The sequence below is a fragment of the Heteronotia binoei genome, chromosome 4 (assembly GCF_032191835.1).
Source record: "Heteronotia binoei isolate CCM8104 ecotype False Entrance Well chromosome 4, APGP_CSIRO_Hbin_v1, whole genome shotgun sequence".
NCBI lineage: Eukaryota > Metazoa > Chordata > Lepidosauria > Squamata > Gekkonidae > Heteronotia > Heteronotia binoei.
Genome location: NC_083226.1, coordinates 22,842,452 through 22,860,062, shown reverse-complemented (window position 1 = coordinate 22,860,062; position 17,611 = coordinate 22,842,452). Strand labels below are relative to the sequence as shown.

The 17,611-nt window shown below is 43.3% G+C and overlaps 1 protein-coding gene and 1 pseudogene across 2 annotated transcripts in view; both read left to right on the top strand.

Moving 5' to 3' along the window:
- Window positions 1–17,611, top strand: part of LOC132569920 (olfactory receptor 6V1) — a 29,122-nt gene that overhangs the window by 9,845 nt on the left and 1,666 nt on the right. For both annotated transcript variants that reach the window (XM_060236355.1, XM_060236356.1), the window contains exons 2-3: window positions 9,792–9,906; window positions 13,807–13,966. The gene's annotated coding sequence lies outside the window, so the exon portion shown is untranslated. The remainder of the gene's footprint in view (window positions 1–9,791; window positions 9,907–13,806; window positions 13,967–17,611) is intronic.
- On the top strand, window positions 477–17,090 carry LOC132570078 (olfactory receptor 6M1-like; annotated as a pseudogene).

Here is a 17,611-nt window from a genome sequence, read left to right as displayed (position 1 = left end):
TCAGCCCTATGATTTTGTGAGTCTGTGATTCTACATCAACTTTACAAGTAACCAGGGCTTTTTGGAGCAGGAACGCACAGGGAACGCAGTTTCGGCTGGCCCTGTCACACAATGGTGTGGCCTAATATGCAAATAAGTTCCTACTGGGCTTTTTCTACCCACTGCATGTAACCCTGCAGGTAACCACTGTTCCCTCTAAGGTGAGTTAGTGTGAGTTAGCTCGCAGTTTTTTAGCCTCCAGCTCACACATTTTTGTCTCAGCTCAGGAAAAATGGTCCCAGAGCAAATTAATCTACACAGTAGCTCACAACTTTAATGCCAGCAGCTCACGTAGTAGAATCTTTGCTCACAAAAGCTTAGAGGGAATATTGCATGTAACCTACAATTTCCAGCCTGGAACACCGGTGAGAGATGTCTATTTTCCTGGGTGAATCATTTTCACTCCTCTTGGACACCGTATTTGTTATCTTACTCGAATGAAGCACAGACTGGCTACACCAGGGGCAAATGACAACTCCAGCTTGGGCCGAGCGGTGACAGAATTCATGCTGCTGGGCTTCCCTCAGGTCCGTGTGTCGGAGGTCTCTGTGTTTGCAGTCTGTTCTGCGGTCTTCACTTTCACCCTCCTGGGAAACCTGATCATCATTACTGTCGTGGTGGCAGACTCCTGCCTCCACACGCCCATGTATTTCTTCCTTGGGAACGTCTCCATCCTGGAGATCTTCTTCACCCAAGATGCTGACCAATTTGTTGGCCAAGAGGAAGATGATTTCATTCTCAGGCTGCATTGCTCAGTGCCACTTCTGTTTCTTCCTGGGCTCCACGGAGTTGTTGCTCCTGGCCATGATGTCCATCGACCGCTACGTGGCCATCTGCAACCCGCTGTGCTACGTTGCCATAATGAACTCTGCGTCTGCATCTCCCTGGTACTTGACTGCTGGCTGGCTGGGTTTGTGCACGTCCTGTGGCCAACCGTGGTGATATCCCAGCTCCCCTACTGTGGCCCAATGTCATCAACCACTTTTTTTAGTGACAGCACTCCGCTGCTGAAGCTTGCCTGCTCAGACACACGCCTCATTGAACTCATGGACACGGTGCTCACCTCCGGTATGCTTGTAGGCACCCTAGTGGTCATTGTGGTCTCCTACATTTACATTATCTCCACTGTGCTGATGATCCCCTCAACTACCAGGCTGCACAAGGCCTTCTCGACTTGCGCCTTGCATGCCACTGTGGTGATGATCTACTATGGTAGCTCCATCTTCATGTATGCCCAGCCAGCACAGAGCTCCGCCTTGGAATTCAACAAAGTTGTGGCAGTGTTGACAGCAGCGGTCACACCCTTCCGGAACCCCCTCATCTACAGCCTGAAGAACGAGAAGGTGAAAGAGGCCCTGAAAGAAATGGTGAGATGGAAAAGCTCTTCCCAAAAAAAACATGGAACCTTTGATTTGATGCTTAGTGCCATACAGGCTTTTGGGTCGACAGGGGAAAAGGCTTTTTGCTCTCACAAAGACTTCCCGCCAACTGGAAGAGGAGCAGTACATTGGCAGCAAGAGAGATTTAGAACACCTTCATAGTTATGACACTATCTTCCAACCCAATGTTATTTGTTTGCATTGCATATCTATATAAAAACACACTTACCTTCTTTTATTTCTGTGAGAAATAGCTGCATTGCAGAACTGGAAAGAAGCTGAAGCTTATACATGGCAGTGTAACAGGTAAAAAGAGTGTCACGTGTGATGATTTTTGCATGTTTTATGTTTTTCTAGCAAAAAAGGAATTTTTCATGCATTAGTCTTCTTTGTGTGAAAATAGTATTTAGTGTTAGAGGTCACAGAGTTAGGGTGCTGTAGCAAAGGCAGGGTCAGACATGGAGCAGATAGAGACTGATTCTTCTGTCATGTTTGAGTCTGATTTTCTGAGCATTGAAATTGCCTTCTAGAAATCCAGATTATATTTTGGTGTAGCCAGTTTGGTGTAGTGGTTAAGTGTGTGGACTCTTATCTGGGAGAACCGGGTTTGATTCCCCACTCCTCCACTTGCACCTGCTGGAATGGTCTTGGGTCGGCCATAGCTCTCGTAGGAGTTATCCTTGAAAGGGCAGCTGCTGTGAGAGTCCTCTTAGCCCCACCCACCTCACAGGGTGTCTGTTGCTGGGGAGGAAGATAAAGGAGATTGTGAGTCACTCTGAGATTTGCAGTGGAGGGTGGGATATAAATCCAATATCATCATCATCACTCTATACTTGCTGGCTTTCCTGCTTTAGGAATCCTTCTCTTGACCTTGGCCAACCATCATCTCAATCTAACTACCTCACAGGCTATTGAAATGATGGCCCTAACTTTAAGAATGTAAGAGCAAAAACTGAAAAGCCTGAAGGAAGGGTGGAATAAAAGATGATTTCAGAGATCAATCCTAGAACGATAGATGCAGAACCCTAGCTTAGTCTATTCAGAGGGGCTTAGTCTCTGGACCATGTTCTTAGGATGGTTGTATCAATAATCAATGTTCTAGTTATTACATTTGCACCAATAAACACTGCTGTGAGTTTGGGGCTTTCTGAGTAGTATGAATAGGTTTATCACTCTGGTTTTGCCCATTATTAACTGTCTATGCCATTTGAATCCTACTGTTCCTCTAAAGAGCACAAATAACTCTCTCCTCCTCCATTTTATCCTCACATCTCTTCACAGGGTGTTTAAAGCTAAGAAATAATAGTTCTACATGAATGTTGAAGGGTTGGAGAAACCTTGACTCGTCAGACTTACTCTGACACATCCACTACAGTATCACACTGGCTGTCATGAATACATAAGAACACAAGAGAAGCCATGTTGGATCAGGCCAATGGCCCATCCAGTCCAACACTCTGTGTCACACAGTGGCCAAAATTTTTTTTATATATATACACACTGTGGCTAATAGCCACTAATAGCCACCATGTTTTTATCCAATCCCCTCTTGAAGCTGGCTATGCTTGTAGCCGCCACCACCTCCTGTGGCAGTGAATTCCACATGTTAATCACCCTTTGGGTGAAGAAGTACTTCCTTTTATCCGTTTGAACCCGACTGCTCAGCAATTTCACCGAATGCCCAGGAGTTCTTGTATTGTGAGAAAGGGAGAAAAGTACTTCTTTCTCTACTTTCTCCATCCCATGCAGTATCTTGTAAACCTCTATCATGTCACCCCGCAGTCGACGTTTCTCCAAGCTAAAGAGCCCAAGCGTTTTAAACTTTCTTCATAGGGAAAGTGTTCCAACCCTTTAATCATTCTAGTTGCCCTTTTCTGCACTCTTTCCAGTGCTATAATATCCTTTTTGAGGTGCGGTGACCAGAATTGCACACAGTATTCCAAATGAGACCGCACCATCGATTTATACAGGGGCATTATGATACTGGCTGATTTGTTTTCAATTCCCTTCTTAATAATTCCCAGCATGGCGTTGGCCTTTTTTTATTACAATCGCACATTGTCTTGACATTTTCAGTGAGTTATCTACCATGACCCCAAGATCTCTCTCTTGATCAGTCTCTGCCAGTTCACACCCCATCAACTTGTATTTGTAGCTGGGATTTTTGGCCCCAATGTGCATTACTCTGCACTTGGCCACGTTGACGCCCATTCACCCAGCCTCAACAGATCCCTTTGAAGTGCCTCACAATCCTCTCTGGTTCTCGCCACCCTGAACAATTTACTGTCATCTGCAAACTTGGCCACTTCACTGCTCACTCCCAACTCCAAATCATTTATGAACAAGTTAAAGAGCATGGGTCCCAGTACTGAGCCCTGCGGCACCCCACTGCTTACCGTCCTCCACTGCGAAGACTGCCCATTTATACTCACTCTCTGCTTCCTATTAATTAGCCAGTTTTTGATCCACAAGAAGACCTGTCTTCTTACTCCATGACTTACTAAGCTTACTAAGCTTACCGAGCTTACTAAGGAGCCTTTGATGAGGAACTTTATCAAAAGCTTTCTGGAAGTCAAGGTAAACAACATCTATTGGGTCTCCTTTGTCCACATGTTTGTTCACCCCCTCAAAGAACTGTAACAGGTTAGTGAGGCAAGATCTTCCCTTACAGAACCCATGCTGAGTCTTCCTCAATAACCCGTGTTCATCAATGTGCCTACTCATTCTGTCCTTGATAATGGTTTCTAACAACTTTCCCGGTATTGAAATCAGACTGACTGGCCTGTAATTTCCCGGATCTCCTCTGGAACCCTTTATAAAAATGGGGGTGACATTTGCTACCTTCCAGTCCTCAGGAACGGAGGCAGATATCAATGAAATATTACATATTTTTGTCAGAAGATCCACAAGTTCAACTTTGAGTTCTTTCAGAACTCTTGGATGTATGCCATCCGGACCTGGTGACTTATTAGTTTTTAATTTGTCTATCAGTTGTAGGACCTCCTCTCTTGTCACCTCAATCTGACTCAGGTCTTTCAACACCCCTTCCAAAATTAGTGGTTCGGGAGGAGGCAAACACTTCTTGTCTTCCACAGTGAAGACGGAGGGAAAAAATGCATTCAGCTTCTCAGCCATTTTCCTATCCTCCTTCAGTAATCCTTTGACCCCTTGGTTATCCAAGGGCCCCACTGCCTCCCTGGCTGGTTTCCTGCTTCTAATATATTTGAAGAAATTGTTATTGTTGGTCTTTATGTTTTTTTGCAATATGCTCCTCATAGTCCCTTTTTGCCTGCCTGATCACAGTCTTACATTTGATTTGCCACAGCCTGTGTTCCCTTTTATTAATCTCACTTGGACTAGCTTTCCACCGCTTAAAGGAGCCTTTCTTACCTTTTACAGCTTCCATTACTTTGTTTGTTAACCATGCAGGCCTTTTCTTATACCTGTTTGTGCCTTTCCTAACTTGTGGTATATATTTTATCTGAGCTTCTAGAATTGTAGTTTTAAATAGCCTCCAAGCTTCCCCAAGGGCTTTGACTGTATTTACCTTTCCTTTCAGTTTCCTCTTCACATGCCTCCTCATCTCAGAGAATTTACCCCTTTTAAAGTTAAACGTGGTTGTGCTGGTCTTTTGGGGCAACTCTCTATTTATACAAATGATGAAATCAATAATGTTAGGGTCACTGCTCCCAAGCCGTGCGATCACTTTTATATCTCTCACCAAGTCTTAGGCATTACTTAGGACCAAATCCAGGATCACCCCACCTCTGGTAGGTTCTGAGACCATCTGCTCCATAGCACAGTCATTGAGAGCATCAAGAAACTCAATCTCTTTCTCTCGACCAGAACATATATTGACCCAATCAATCTGCGGGTAGTTAAAATCACCTATTACGACACAGTTTTTACATTTAGCCACTATCTTTAATCCTTCCATCATATTATAATCATCCTCTATCTTTTGATTTGGTGGGCGATAACAAACTCCCATAGTTAAATTTCTTTTTGGGCCCTCTGTTTCAACCCAAAGCATTTCTGGAAGGGAATCTAATTCTCTGACCTCATTCTTACTAGACCGTATACCCTCTCTGACATACAGAGCCACCCCACCTCCAACCCTTCCCTATCCTTCCGATATAACTTATATCCAGGAATCACCGTGTCCCACTGATTCTCCTCATTCCACCAAGTTTCTGAAATTCCCACAATGTCTATGTTTTCTCCCAACACTAAACATTCCAACTCACCGATTTTACTTCGAACACTTCTAGCATTTGCATACAAACATCTATAATATCCCAGGCAAGCTAGGCCTGCAACCTTCCTCCTGCCGCCTCGAGACTTTGGCAGACAGTCCATACTGTTTGTCACCATCTCAGTGGACAACTTTGATTCATTACCCAGTAGAAAAGTAACAGCTAAGCCTTCATCTCTTTGAGATGAGTCTTTCCAAACCAGAGACATTTCATCTCCTGTCAGCTTTCCCCCAAGATTTAGTTTAAAAACTGCTGTGCCACCTTTTTGATTTTAAGCACCAGCAGCTTGAACATAAAGCACCACCAGATCATAAAGTTTTCTGTTTTTTCCTGTGGGCATTGTCTTCTTGTCACGGAACTTCTTTGCAGGGGACAGTATGCACTCTTTTGCCTCTTTCTCAAGATCAGGGGTGAAATTCTACCAGGAGCTCCTTTACATATTAGGCCACACACCCCTGATGTAGCCAATCCTCCAAGAACTTATCAGGCTGTTTTTTGTAAGTTCTTGGATGATTGGCTACATCAGGGGTGTGTGGCCCAATATGCAAAGGAGCTCCTGCTAGAATTCCACCCCTGCTCAGGACAACTTATACAGAAAAAAATGTTTTGCGGGACACTTCTCCTGTGAAGTTTCCATGCCATGTTCATAGTTCCAGTGTTCTCCACAGTGGCATTACGTAAAGATTGTAATGATTCCTCTGTTCTGTTCCAAGGGAAACCGTTAGTAGCCAGTTACCATAATAGAATACTAAGACTGACTGAAAAGGAATGTAGAGGAAAGTGGGGTATAAAAACAAACTCTTGTTCTTCTAAACCTGCCCCATTCCTCTCATCCTGATTGAGGGAGGGGGTGTTAGAACAGACTTCTCTAAATCTCTCCTTTTCCCCACTCCATTCTCCTTTTGAACTTCTCTACATATAAATATTTCTATAGCGGACTGTACACTAATTGTGCTATGTTAGAAGTGTCTTTTGCCAACCATGATTTTGCTGTGAGCTTATGTTCCTCATAGCGCCACATGAGGACATCAGAGACCATCTCAAAAGGCCCTGCATAAGAGATTTACCTGGTGGAAGTACATTCCACCAGTATACAGAGTAGAGTCTTTTCTTCCATAGAGGAAAACGTCCCAAAGAGGGTCATACAAGAGAACCTCTTTATGTTTTTTTATTCTTGGCTTCCTGATTCCACAAGGTTTTGGAGGAACATTGGGGCAATGCTTATTTTTGAAGGTAAAATCTTACAAGACTGTGGTTTTCATTGTGGTTTTACTCTTGTTTTACTTCCTTTCACTACTTTGGGCACATTAGTGATTGGAAAATGGTCTAAAAGGTCGCAAGTAATGGAATGGAATGTGCTGTGACCAGTCAGAGAAGAAGAAGAAAATAGGATTTATATCCTGCTTTTCACTAAGAGTGTTAAAGCTGCAGTACTGCAGTCCTAAGCTCTGCTCATGACCTGAGTTCGATCCCTGGAGGAAGCTGGGTTTCAGATAGCCAGTTCGAGGCTGACTCACCTTCCATCTTTCTGAGGTCGGTAAAATGAGTACCCAGCTTGCTGGGGGAAAGTGTAGATGACTGGGGAAGGCAATGGCAAACCACCCTGTTAAAAGTCTGCCGTGAAAACATTGTGAAAGCAACATCACCCCAGAGTCGGAAATGACTGGTGCTTGCACAGGGGACTTTTCCTTTTTCCTTTCGCTCTGAATCTCAGAGTCTCAGAGCAGCTCACAATCTCCTTTACCTTCCCCCCCCCACCCCAACAAACACCCTGTGAGATGGGTGAGGCTCTCTCACAGAAGCTGCCCTTTCAAGGACAACCTCTGTCAGAGCTATAGCTGACCCAAGGCCATTCCAGCAGCTACAAGTGGAGGAGTGGGGAATCAAACCCGGTTCTCCCATTTAAGAGTCTGCACACTTAACCACTACACCAAACTGGCTCTGTAATGAACTTTGGCCATTCATCATTGTGGTACCCAGCTTCTGGTTTCTGCCCACCTTGTTTCTGCTAACATATCACACAACACACATTGGCTTCCTTCGTAACCATCTCTTCCTCCTGATGCAGCAGAACATGGTAAACAATTGGCAAGTCCCCATACCAATCTGCCCTTAGTGGTCATTTGGCTTGGCAGTTCTCATGTGTTTTCTCAAGAAGGTTGTTAAGATCAGCACAGTGTAGTCAAGGAAGCTGTCCACCATTAATTAATGGGGGGGGGGGTAATAGGGGTTTTTTTGTAGAAAAAGCCCAGCAGGAACTTTTTTGCATATTAGGCCACGCCCCCTGAGATCACCATTGTTTCACACAAGCCTTTTTTGTAGAAAAAAGCCCCACAGGAACTCATTTGCATATTAAACCACACCCCTAGTGCCAAGCCAGCAGGAACGGCATTCCAATGCGTTCCTGCTAAAAAGAAAGAAAAGCCCTGTTATTTTGTAATTTAAAAAGATCAAATGATGCAGTATGAAAAAGAGCCATGCTCAGCTGCAATTTTTATAAAAAAAATTAAAAGCAACCTGGGGAGGATTGCACTAAAGGAGAGGAGAAACTTTTTCCTAATGCCCCTCTCCTAACAAATTGTCCCACAGCAGCTATTTGATGGGGGTGGGAGGAATACAGACACCCATAGGTTTATGTGTATGCTTTTGCCTGTGGGGCAAATGGCTCCAGCGGGGGATTTAAAGTGTCAGAATTGCTTAGTGGAAAGGGTTAAGCTCCCCTCCCTTCCCTTCCACCTGGAATCAGAAGGAGATCCTAAAAATGGATTTACCAGTGAGTGTGAAAGTTACTAAATGTTTTCTATGGAGTGCGTCTGGGTGATGATTGTTTTGCAGTGAGCAGATGTCTTCAGGGTGCTAATCACTGTGGTTTTCTGGAGTTCAGAGACTCTTGGCAAGAAAGTCCTGGGAACACCTGAAACAACTAGTAGGTAAGAGCCCCTGAAATTCTCAGCACCAACAGTTTTAAACAAGGCCCTGGAGTTTTCAGGGCTTCGTCCTGGGAGTGGAAGAAAGAAACTGATGCTTGGGTATTGCAAGTTCTGAGAGAACTCAAAAAACTCTGTATCCACCTAAATGAGGCCTGTTTATACAAGTCGCATCATTTTCAAAAGGTAAACTTTTTAATTACTCTACAGAGACTTCTAGAGAGTTTTCCTAACTACTACCAGCAGGTCCATTTTCTAATAATTTCTCATGACTCAAGGGCTTACTTTTAAAATCCCCAAAAGACCCCAAAGGGCAATTTAGTTTGTCATGAAATTTAGTATTTTTTGTCATTGCGCTCTCAAATTAATCTTGCTTTGTTGAGTGATGTATGTTGTGACGGAACCGGCCCAATTCTGTTTTCTTTAAACATCTTGTGGGTGCTGAGAATTTCAGGTGCTGTTCTTATCCATGAGTTGCTTCAGATGCTCCCAGGTCTTTATTGCCAAGAGAAAACTCTGGAAAGCCACTGTGATTAGCACCCTGAGACGTCAGCTTGCTGCACAATAATCATCACCAAGACGCACTCAATAGGTAACATTCAGTAAATTTCACACTCACAGGTAAATCCATGAGGTTGGTGTAGTGGTTAAGTGCACGGACTTTGATTCCCCACTCCTTCACATGCAGCTGCTGGAGTGACCTTGGGTCAGTTATAACTCTCTCAGAGCTGTTCTGCTCAAGAACAGTTCCCTCAAAGTTCTCTCAGCCCCCACCTACCTCACAGGGTATCCGTTGAGGGAAGAGGAAGGGAAAGGAGACTGTAAGATGCTTTGAGACTCTGAGTGAAGGGCGGGATATAAATCCAGTCTCTTCAGCAATTTCAAAAGATCGATGGACTCTGGCATGGCTTTGATAAGCGAGGCCAAATGATTTCTCGCTCTCCATTTTGAGGACCAGTCAATGAATTTGCCACATAATGGATTGGCATTCAGTACAATACTTCTGGGGTCATAGATTAGAGCAATAGAATCGTCGTTGTGGTTGGCATGATCGTTTGGGGAAATTGCAAGCCTCATATTAAGGATATCACCATTGTTCAAACCATCTGCACTAAGTTCTTTAGGTGCCCTGCGTGACCTTGATGGATCAAGGGATCAATTAACCCTAATCCCCTTTTGGACTTTTGCAGCAGGCTCTCAATCAACTCAAGCTTGGCAAAGATCTACTTAAGAGTTTCAGCCATCAGATTAGTCTGGTGGGCTAATAGTTCAAATTCATCAGGTCCAAAGGTCTTGTGTGAGATGGTAAGTTCAGAGCTTGTGTGTCCAAAGAAGGAATATGTTTCATGGAGTTATCTCTTCTTCTCTTCTATATAATGTGTATTTATAATGGGTATAGAATGTGTATTTGTATTTCATTAGACTGATGACTAGCTACTTGTCCAAGATGGCTAGCTGATGGCTTTGTGGTTCATCAGGGTGAGTTAATGACAGGAGATGGATAATCTCTTGATAGTAGGAAAGGAAAGGTCCCCTGTGCAAGCACCAGTCATTTCCAACTCTGGGGTGACGCTGCTTTCACAACGTTTTCACAGCAGACCTTTTTATGGGGTGGTTTGCCATTTCCTTCCCTGGTCATTACACTTTCCCCCCAGCAAGCTGGGTACTCATTTTACAGACCTCGGAAGGATGGAAGGCTGAGTCAACCTCGAGCTGGCTACCTGAACCAGCTTCCATTGGAATCGAATTCAGGTCGTGAGTAGAGGGTTCCAACTGCAATACTGCAACTTTACCACTGCACCACGGGGCTCTTTTTCTTGATAGTAGAGAAATGTTCTTATTGGAATGAGATACCCATCAGAACTTTGAGAAAGTGACTCCCCTCCTGATTAAGGAAAGAAACTGCTCCCCAGATCACCCCCTCTTACTGACAGGAACCCAGAAATCATCATGATGTGCTTACAAAAACCAGAAGTAACATAAGCACATGGGGGACATGGGGGGGGGGAGTGATGCTCTGGTTAGGGGGCAAAACTCTTTGATTTGAAGCGAGTTTACCAGAGAATTTTGCCCCAAAACCAAAGTGTCACCCCTTTTTTTTTGTATAAATAATCTTTACTTGTTAATCTTTTTAATCCATTACAACAAATATTTTTTATATTTCGAACACGCCCTTCCTCCCTCCACCCCCTCACCCTTTACTTTTAGTCTCTTCCCCCCAGCCATGGGCACAAAGTCTTAACCTTCCACTGAATGTCCGTCCTTCCTTCTATCGCTGTCCATTCTAGGTACGGTAGGTCTTCCATCTGGTCGTAATTTCCTTGGTTTTCTCATCCCATTTTTTATTTATTTATTTATTTATTTGAGATTTATATCCCGCCCTTCCCACGAATGGCTCAGGGCGGCTTCCAACAATTTTAATCAAACATAAAATTTAAACAATATTAAGTATAAAACAATTAAATATTTAAACAGTTAAAACTTTAAAACAGAATATTTCAATTTCCTGTAAACAGATGGCTGGCCAGTTACATCAGTTGTCATCATAGCTAGGTGTAGCTATGTTGTCATCTTGTTAAGTACCGCCACGATGTCTGACTGTATAAATTCAAACAAATAATTGTGCCAAATTTCTACTGTCCATTTACTTTTGTCCTTCCAAACCAAAGCAATGACCGCCTTACCTGCCAATACCATAGCCGTGACTAAATTTTGCTTACTCCTGTCTATTATCGGGCCATCCATTGTACTTACCAACATCAAATTAAACTCTATAGTTAATAATTGCAGGTTTATACCCCGCCCTTCTCTCTAAATGTTATATTGCATACTTTTCTGATTATTTCGATAATTTTGTTCCAAAAAATCTTTACTTCCGGGCATTCCCACCACATATGAGCATACCACCCTTTAGAAAGTTTACAATGCCAGCATTGCGGACTCAATCCTGGAATCATTTTGTAAGAAATTTATATTCAAGTTCTTTAAATTTGGTTACTTTGATTTCTTCTATTCCTTTCTTAATTTTTTCCACTGACCTCTCTGATATCCTGCCCTCCTGGCTCCATCTCCTCTGTAAATACTCTACTATTTTTTCCGTATTTACTATCATCATTCTATATATCTTCCCTACCAAACCCTTTTTCTGCTTTGCCATTTCTTTGTATAATACTTCCATTGGTGTGTCTATCCAAAAATCTTCATTTTCACTAATCTTTTTTACTGTCTTGTATAGCCCAGCTACTTTTAACCAGTATTGTTTTCCTATTTCTTCTGTTATTTCCTGTAAGGGTTTAAGAATTCCACTTCGAAACATGTCTTCCACTCTGCAATAACCTTTAAGATTTAACCTTTCCACCCAAGTGTCACCCCTTGACATCCCTGAAGTGCCTACGTCACTTCTGGTTTATGTAGGCACATCGTGACACTCCTGCCCCACTCCTGGAAGGTCCTTCCCCCTCCCCTGCCAGCACGATGTTTGGACCTGGCAATTCTAATTACAACCCTGACCTTCCTTGGTGGTCTCCTATCCAAGTAGGAATCAGAGCTTACCCTGCTTGGCTTCTGAGACCTGATGAAACTTGGCTAGCCTGGACTATCCAGGTCAGAAACAAAACAACAGGGATGTGAAAAAAGTCAAGAGTCAGATTCGGGGGGCTTACCTACCAGGTATGTTCATGTGCTTGTGTGGTCAGAGACACTGGCGTTACTGGTGGGGCTTGCAAAAACCATTTAAAGGGATTCTGAGAATGTCTGACAAAATTCTGCAAAGTCAGGGTTAAGCCTCCCAAGTGGTCCTGCCACCCTTTGTCCCAGAAGATATTTAAACCCCTGGCATTTAATTTCAACTCAAGTAAACCCAATTCAATAAGAACCTCGTGGTGCAGAGTGGTAAAGCTGCAGTACTGCAGTCCAAACTCTCTGCTCATGATCTGAGTTAGATCCTGGCAGAAACTGGGTTCAGGTGGCCGGCTCAAGGTTGACTCAGCCTTCCATCTTTTTGAGGTCAGTAAAATGAGAACCCAGCTTGCTGGGGGGGAAGTGTAGATGATTTGGGAAGGCAATGGCAAACCACCCCATCAAAAGTCTGCCATGAAAACGTCATGATGCAAAGTCACCCCCAAGTCGGAAGCGACTGGTGCTTGCACAGGGGACTACCTTTTTTAAACCCAATCCACCTCTTTCCTTTGCATCCAGCAAAGAGAAGGCATTTAAACCCCAAGCCCTTTCTCCCAGGAACAGATGCTGGGCTTGGGACCTTATCTAAGTGAATTGGGGTTGGGGTTGAGAGATACAATGGTAACTGGTAACTAAAGAGCAGCTATAAGGCAAGAGATGTCACTCCCCGCCACGTAAGACCAATGTAGACCACCAGGGATCATTTCATAGAAAAAGAGGTGCTGGAGCTCATTAGCACAACTGATTTGTGTAACTCATTTGCATATGCCACACACCCCTGACATCACTGGAACATGTACTAAATTAGATCAGCTCAGCATCTACCTTAAAATGCTTCTTGAATTCGAATTGTCATAATAAAACCTTACTCCCACCATACTTTTTAAATTACTTTTTCCTATGTGGCCACAGTGGCAGGATGAAGATTTCCATCTGTCTGCTTGATATGTTTTGGCTATTTTCCTATTTTTTTTTGTGGGGGGAAATAGTAGAATGTTTGTCAAATCTTAGAATTCAGCAAAATTCTCACAGGGGGTTTGAACAACGGAGCCCAGAAGCAAGTATTTTGGGGGGAGTGGGCACAGTTAAGAAAGAAAGAGCACAATAAAATTTAGAGGTTCTGGAGCTCTGCTCCTTTGAGCTCCTGCCCAAAATGAGGCCTGTAGACCACACAGAGTAATTAATACCCATCATGCCCTTGGGCACTCCAAACTCAGGAACAAACTTTGACAGAGCCAGAGAACCCAAATAGACTTTTGTCTGTAGAGTCAACTTCTCTTGCTAAAAATAGCATGCTCACAGTGTGACTGTCTGCACACCTATGACTCACAAAGGACCTTCCCCTCCCCGATCTTTCAGCTCTTCGGTCTCCTGAGTGGGTAAAGCAGATTGTATTATAAAAGTTCCTGCTCATATACACTACTTTGAACCTGGATAAAACACACTGGGTGCAGAGTGTCTCTTGAAGTGCAGGCTCTGGAATAGAATGGAGAGGCTTTTCCTGAATGTGTATCTCTCTTTTTTTAGTGTTTCAGAGCCATCCCAAAGAGAATTTAAAAACTGAAGCGCTGAGAAGATGAAACAGGCAGAATTTAACGTTCTTTTTCTGTTTGGGCCTTTTTCCTCTGGTGGTGGAAACATCCCTTCACTTTCTGATCTTGCATGCTTTCTGAAGACTCAACACATTGTAAGTAAGGATATGAAACTCTTCTGCCATAGAATTATTACCTAGGAAGTTATCCCATGAGCCATCTGGTTCCTCAGTCAATCTCAGCACAAGGAATTCTGGGACAAAAGGTGGCATTGGCTTAACCCTGAGCCTGCAGAATTTTGTGTGGCCTTCTCAGGTCCAGCCAAATTTGAATTGAGCTGAGTTTTTGTTTTGTTTTTTTAAAAGTCCTTATTTGCATTGGAAAAGAAAAGAGCATAGCTTTCAAAATTATGCCAGGTTAAGGCCTTGGATGCTGCAAACTGCATTTGAGTTTTGAATGTAATGCAGGTTCCAATAGCTCCTGAGGTGACTTTAGGAAATAGACAGGCTACCCATGAGATGGTTGGTTTAATTGGCCCAGGGACTGCATTTAGGAGAACAGAGTGCTACAAGAATATCCAAAAATTGGCCAGCTCTCCACTAAAACAGCAGGTGCTTGCCCTTCCTTTCAATAACCACCTTTAGAAAAGAAGGTTCTTTAATCTCTTTGGAACTTTTCTTCCCTTTATGAGCCTCTGTTCTGGTTTCCCTTCATGTTTAAACGAAAATTACCTTCCTGACGTTTAAACTTATCATTTCCTTTGCTAACCGTTTGTGGGATGAAAGGCACCCTTGTTTACCTTTTCCACTCTCGCATCCCTTTTAATTGTTTGAATAATCTCAGAATAATCTGTAGACTAAGCAAAGATATCCGGCCCCTTTAGACTTTTCCTCCGCTGATCTTTCCATGCTGTTCATCTCTAAATCCTTTCTAATTTTTCTGCATTTGAGGAGCTGTGATCTGGCAGGGGAAGGCATCTAATGCTTAAACACATGTTTTAAAAAGGGAACTGGCAAATGTCTACTTCTCCTGGCGCTTATCCTTGCATGTTTTCTGTAGAGAAGGGCATTGCCTTCTCAGGACTGGGTTTTGTTTTGATTTCTAGAATAACATCAGTTTGGTGAAAATGTACCACTGTACATACCAAGAAACTTTGAAATCAGCTAAAAGTAAGGAGGGGGGTGGGGAGGTAGGATGGTACAATCTTGGGGAACACCCACCCATATTTCAGAACGCTTTATTTTTTAACTAAAAAAATTATTTTTATGTTGATCCAGTCTTTTCTGTATTGTACGTATTATACATGTCCAAGATGAGAGGCATGCAGAATAGATAAGAAAACAGTACAATATACAGCAGAACAGGAAAGTTTTAAAGAATTTATAGGTTAGGTTTATTTTCTTTCACAACCCCATCTGTAAAATAAATACTGCCTGTTTTGAAAATTTTCTGGGGCTTGTGGTGTCCACGTAAGGTCTGAAACAGTCTCCTCTGCTTCCTCTTTAAAATAAATTATACTTCGCTCATTTCTTCTGCTACTTCCCTAATTTATTCTGTCATGAATGGGGAAATTTGCGCAGCAAACAAAAGCAAGGTATATATGATGGTTGGAGTAAAAGGGTGCATTTTGCTGAATGAAGAGCCATCTTTCCACCCCATCTCCAAACAGTTTTAAAGGTTTAATTTTTTTTGCAAAAAGTGCTAAATGAATTGAGCAGGCTTCCAAGAAGGAAAAGTCACACACTGCCTAAAGCACAGGGATGCAGGAAAAGAAAAGGAAATCTGCCTTGAATTTTGAGATATTGGATGTTTCCCTCCCCCTACTGTTAAGTAATGAGAGAGAGAGAGAGTTCTTGCCAGGTCCAACTGAGGAAATATCTGGATCATCTTTGGCCTTGCATCGGACAGCAGCGTTACATATGCATTCTCATTCATATGCTGGAGGACTCTCAGAAGCAGGGGGTACATTTTTCAGTTTGGCTGGTTCCCAGAGATTGGTGCTAACTCTACCATGCTTCTCCAAATCTGGAGAAAGTATCAGCAATGAAGGTGTTTTCCCATCCCAGCCCCCATGGCAATGACTACAGACATGACCACAAATGAGAAAGGAGCACAAACAATAGTTGCTTGGAATTCTCTTGTGCACAAAATGCCATCCAATCTCAGTTGATTTATAGGGACTCTGTAGGATTTTCAGAGAGCCCCGTGGCGCAGAGTGGTAAAGCTGCAGTACTGCAGTCAGAGCCCTCTGCTCATGACCTGAGTTCAATCCCAGTGGAAGCTGGTTCAGGTAGCCAGCTCAAGGTTGACTCAACCTTCCATCCTTCCGAGGTCGGTAAAATGAGTACCCAGCTTGCTGGGGGGGGGGAGTGTAGATGACTGGGGGAGGCAATGGCAAACCACCCCGTAAAAAGTCTGCCGTGAAAATGTTGTGAAAGCAACGTCACTCCAGAGTCGAAAACAACTGGTGTTTGCATAGGGGACTACCTACCTACCTACTGTAGGATTTTCAAGGCAAGAGACAAACAGAGGTGGTTTGCTATTGCCTGCCTCTGCATAACGACCTCTAAGTAGCCACAAATGGACAAGCAGAGCTTGCAGTCACCCCTCTCCCCATCTTGTGTTGTCCCACCATGCTTATATATGAGAGGAAACCCTTCCTGATCTCATTGGGGTACAACCAGGGAAGTGGAAACCTGACTTGAATCTTAAGATGGACCTCCTGAATGTTTCCCTGTTTTGAAACCAAAGAGTGTACTGGCTTGCAGGCTCTGAGTACCAAGTTTCAGAAGTCAGGCAGGGCAGGGTCATTCAGTCCTAAGTCAGGGTTCCAGAAATCAGGCTAGGCAAAGTTGTTTAGTCCAGGGTCTGGCTTCCAAAAATTAGGCAAGGCAAAGTCAGTGACTTAGCGTCAATCGTATGTGTTGCATCCATATCTAATAGCTTCCATCGGCTGTTTTTTATAGCATGCTTTTTTAAAGAGTTTTACAAGAGTCATGCTTGCAGCCAGCTGCTCAGAAGTAATACTGCAACTACTCATCTTTGTCATTAGCAAGCAGCTGGCATTGGGCCAGGAGGTGGGCACTCTGCCTTCTTGCCTGTAGTTCTGTTCTCAATCTCTTTTTGTGGTGCGCTAAGGGTATAGGAGATACTGTTAGGCTGGGAATGGCTAACTAAGGTTCACTTGCTGAACCAGGGTTTTGGTGGCTCTGCACCAGCTGTTGGCTGTGAATCCTGACAAGCCTGCATCTTGTTCTCTTGCAGGTCAACATCTGTTAATTCAAGGCTGGCTACACTGCTACTGGCCATTACAAAGAGATTCTTCATTCCTATGGCTCTTCCAGGGAGACTCATGTAGAATATTACGCTTCTAATAATTCTTCAAGGAGGGAAAGCAGTATGGTATCACCTGATCTTGGCAGATCTCAGAAGTTAAGCAGTAGAAAACTCTGCAGAGGATGGCCAAATCTGTTTCTGCTTCTTACTTGCCTTTAAAATTCCTTGCTGGGATTGCCCTAAGTCATCTGTGGCTTGACAGCATGTGACACACACAATAATTCTTCTTTGGATCCCATTTAATGATTTCTCTCATCATTGTGTTACTTTAAAAGAGTGTGCTGACAGAAATCCTGCGGCATCATGCCAGTAGCTTGTCAGCAGAGGAAGTCATGTCCCCAAAACATCACTAATTCATAGGGAAGAAAAATAAACTGAATATGTGTGTGGGATTGGGAAAACAATCTATAGGTGTAAAATTTAATTCCACTAGGACATGGTTGGATATTATTGGTTCTGTGCAT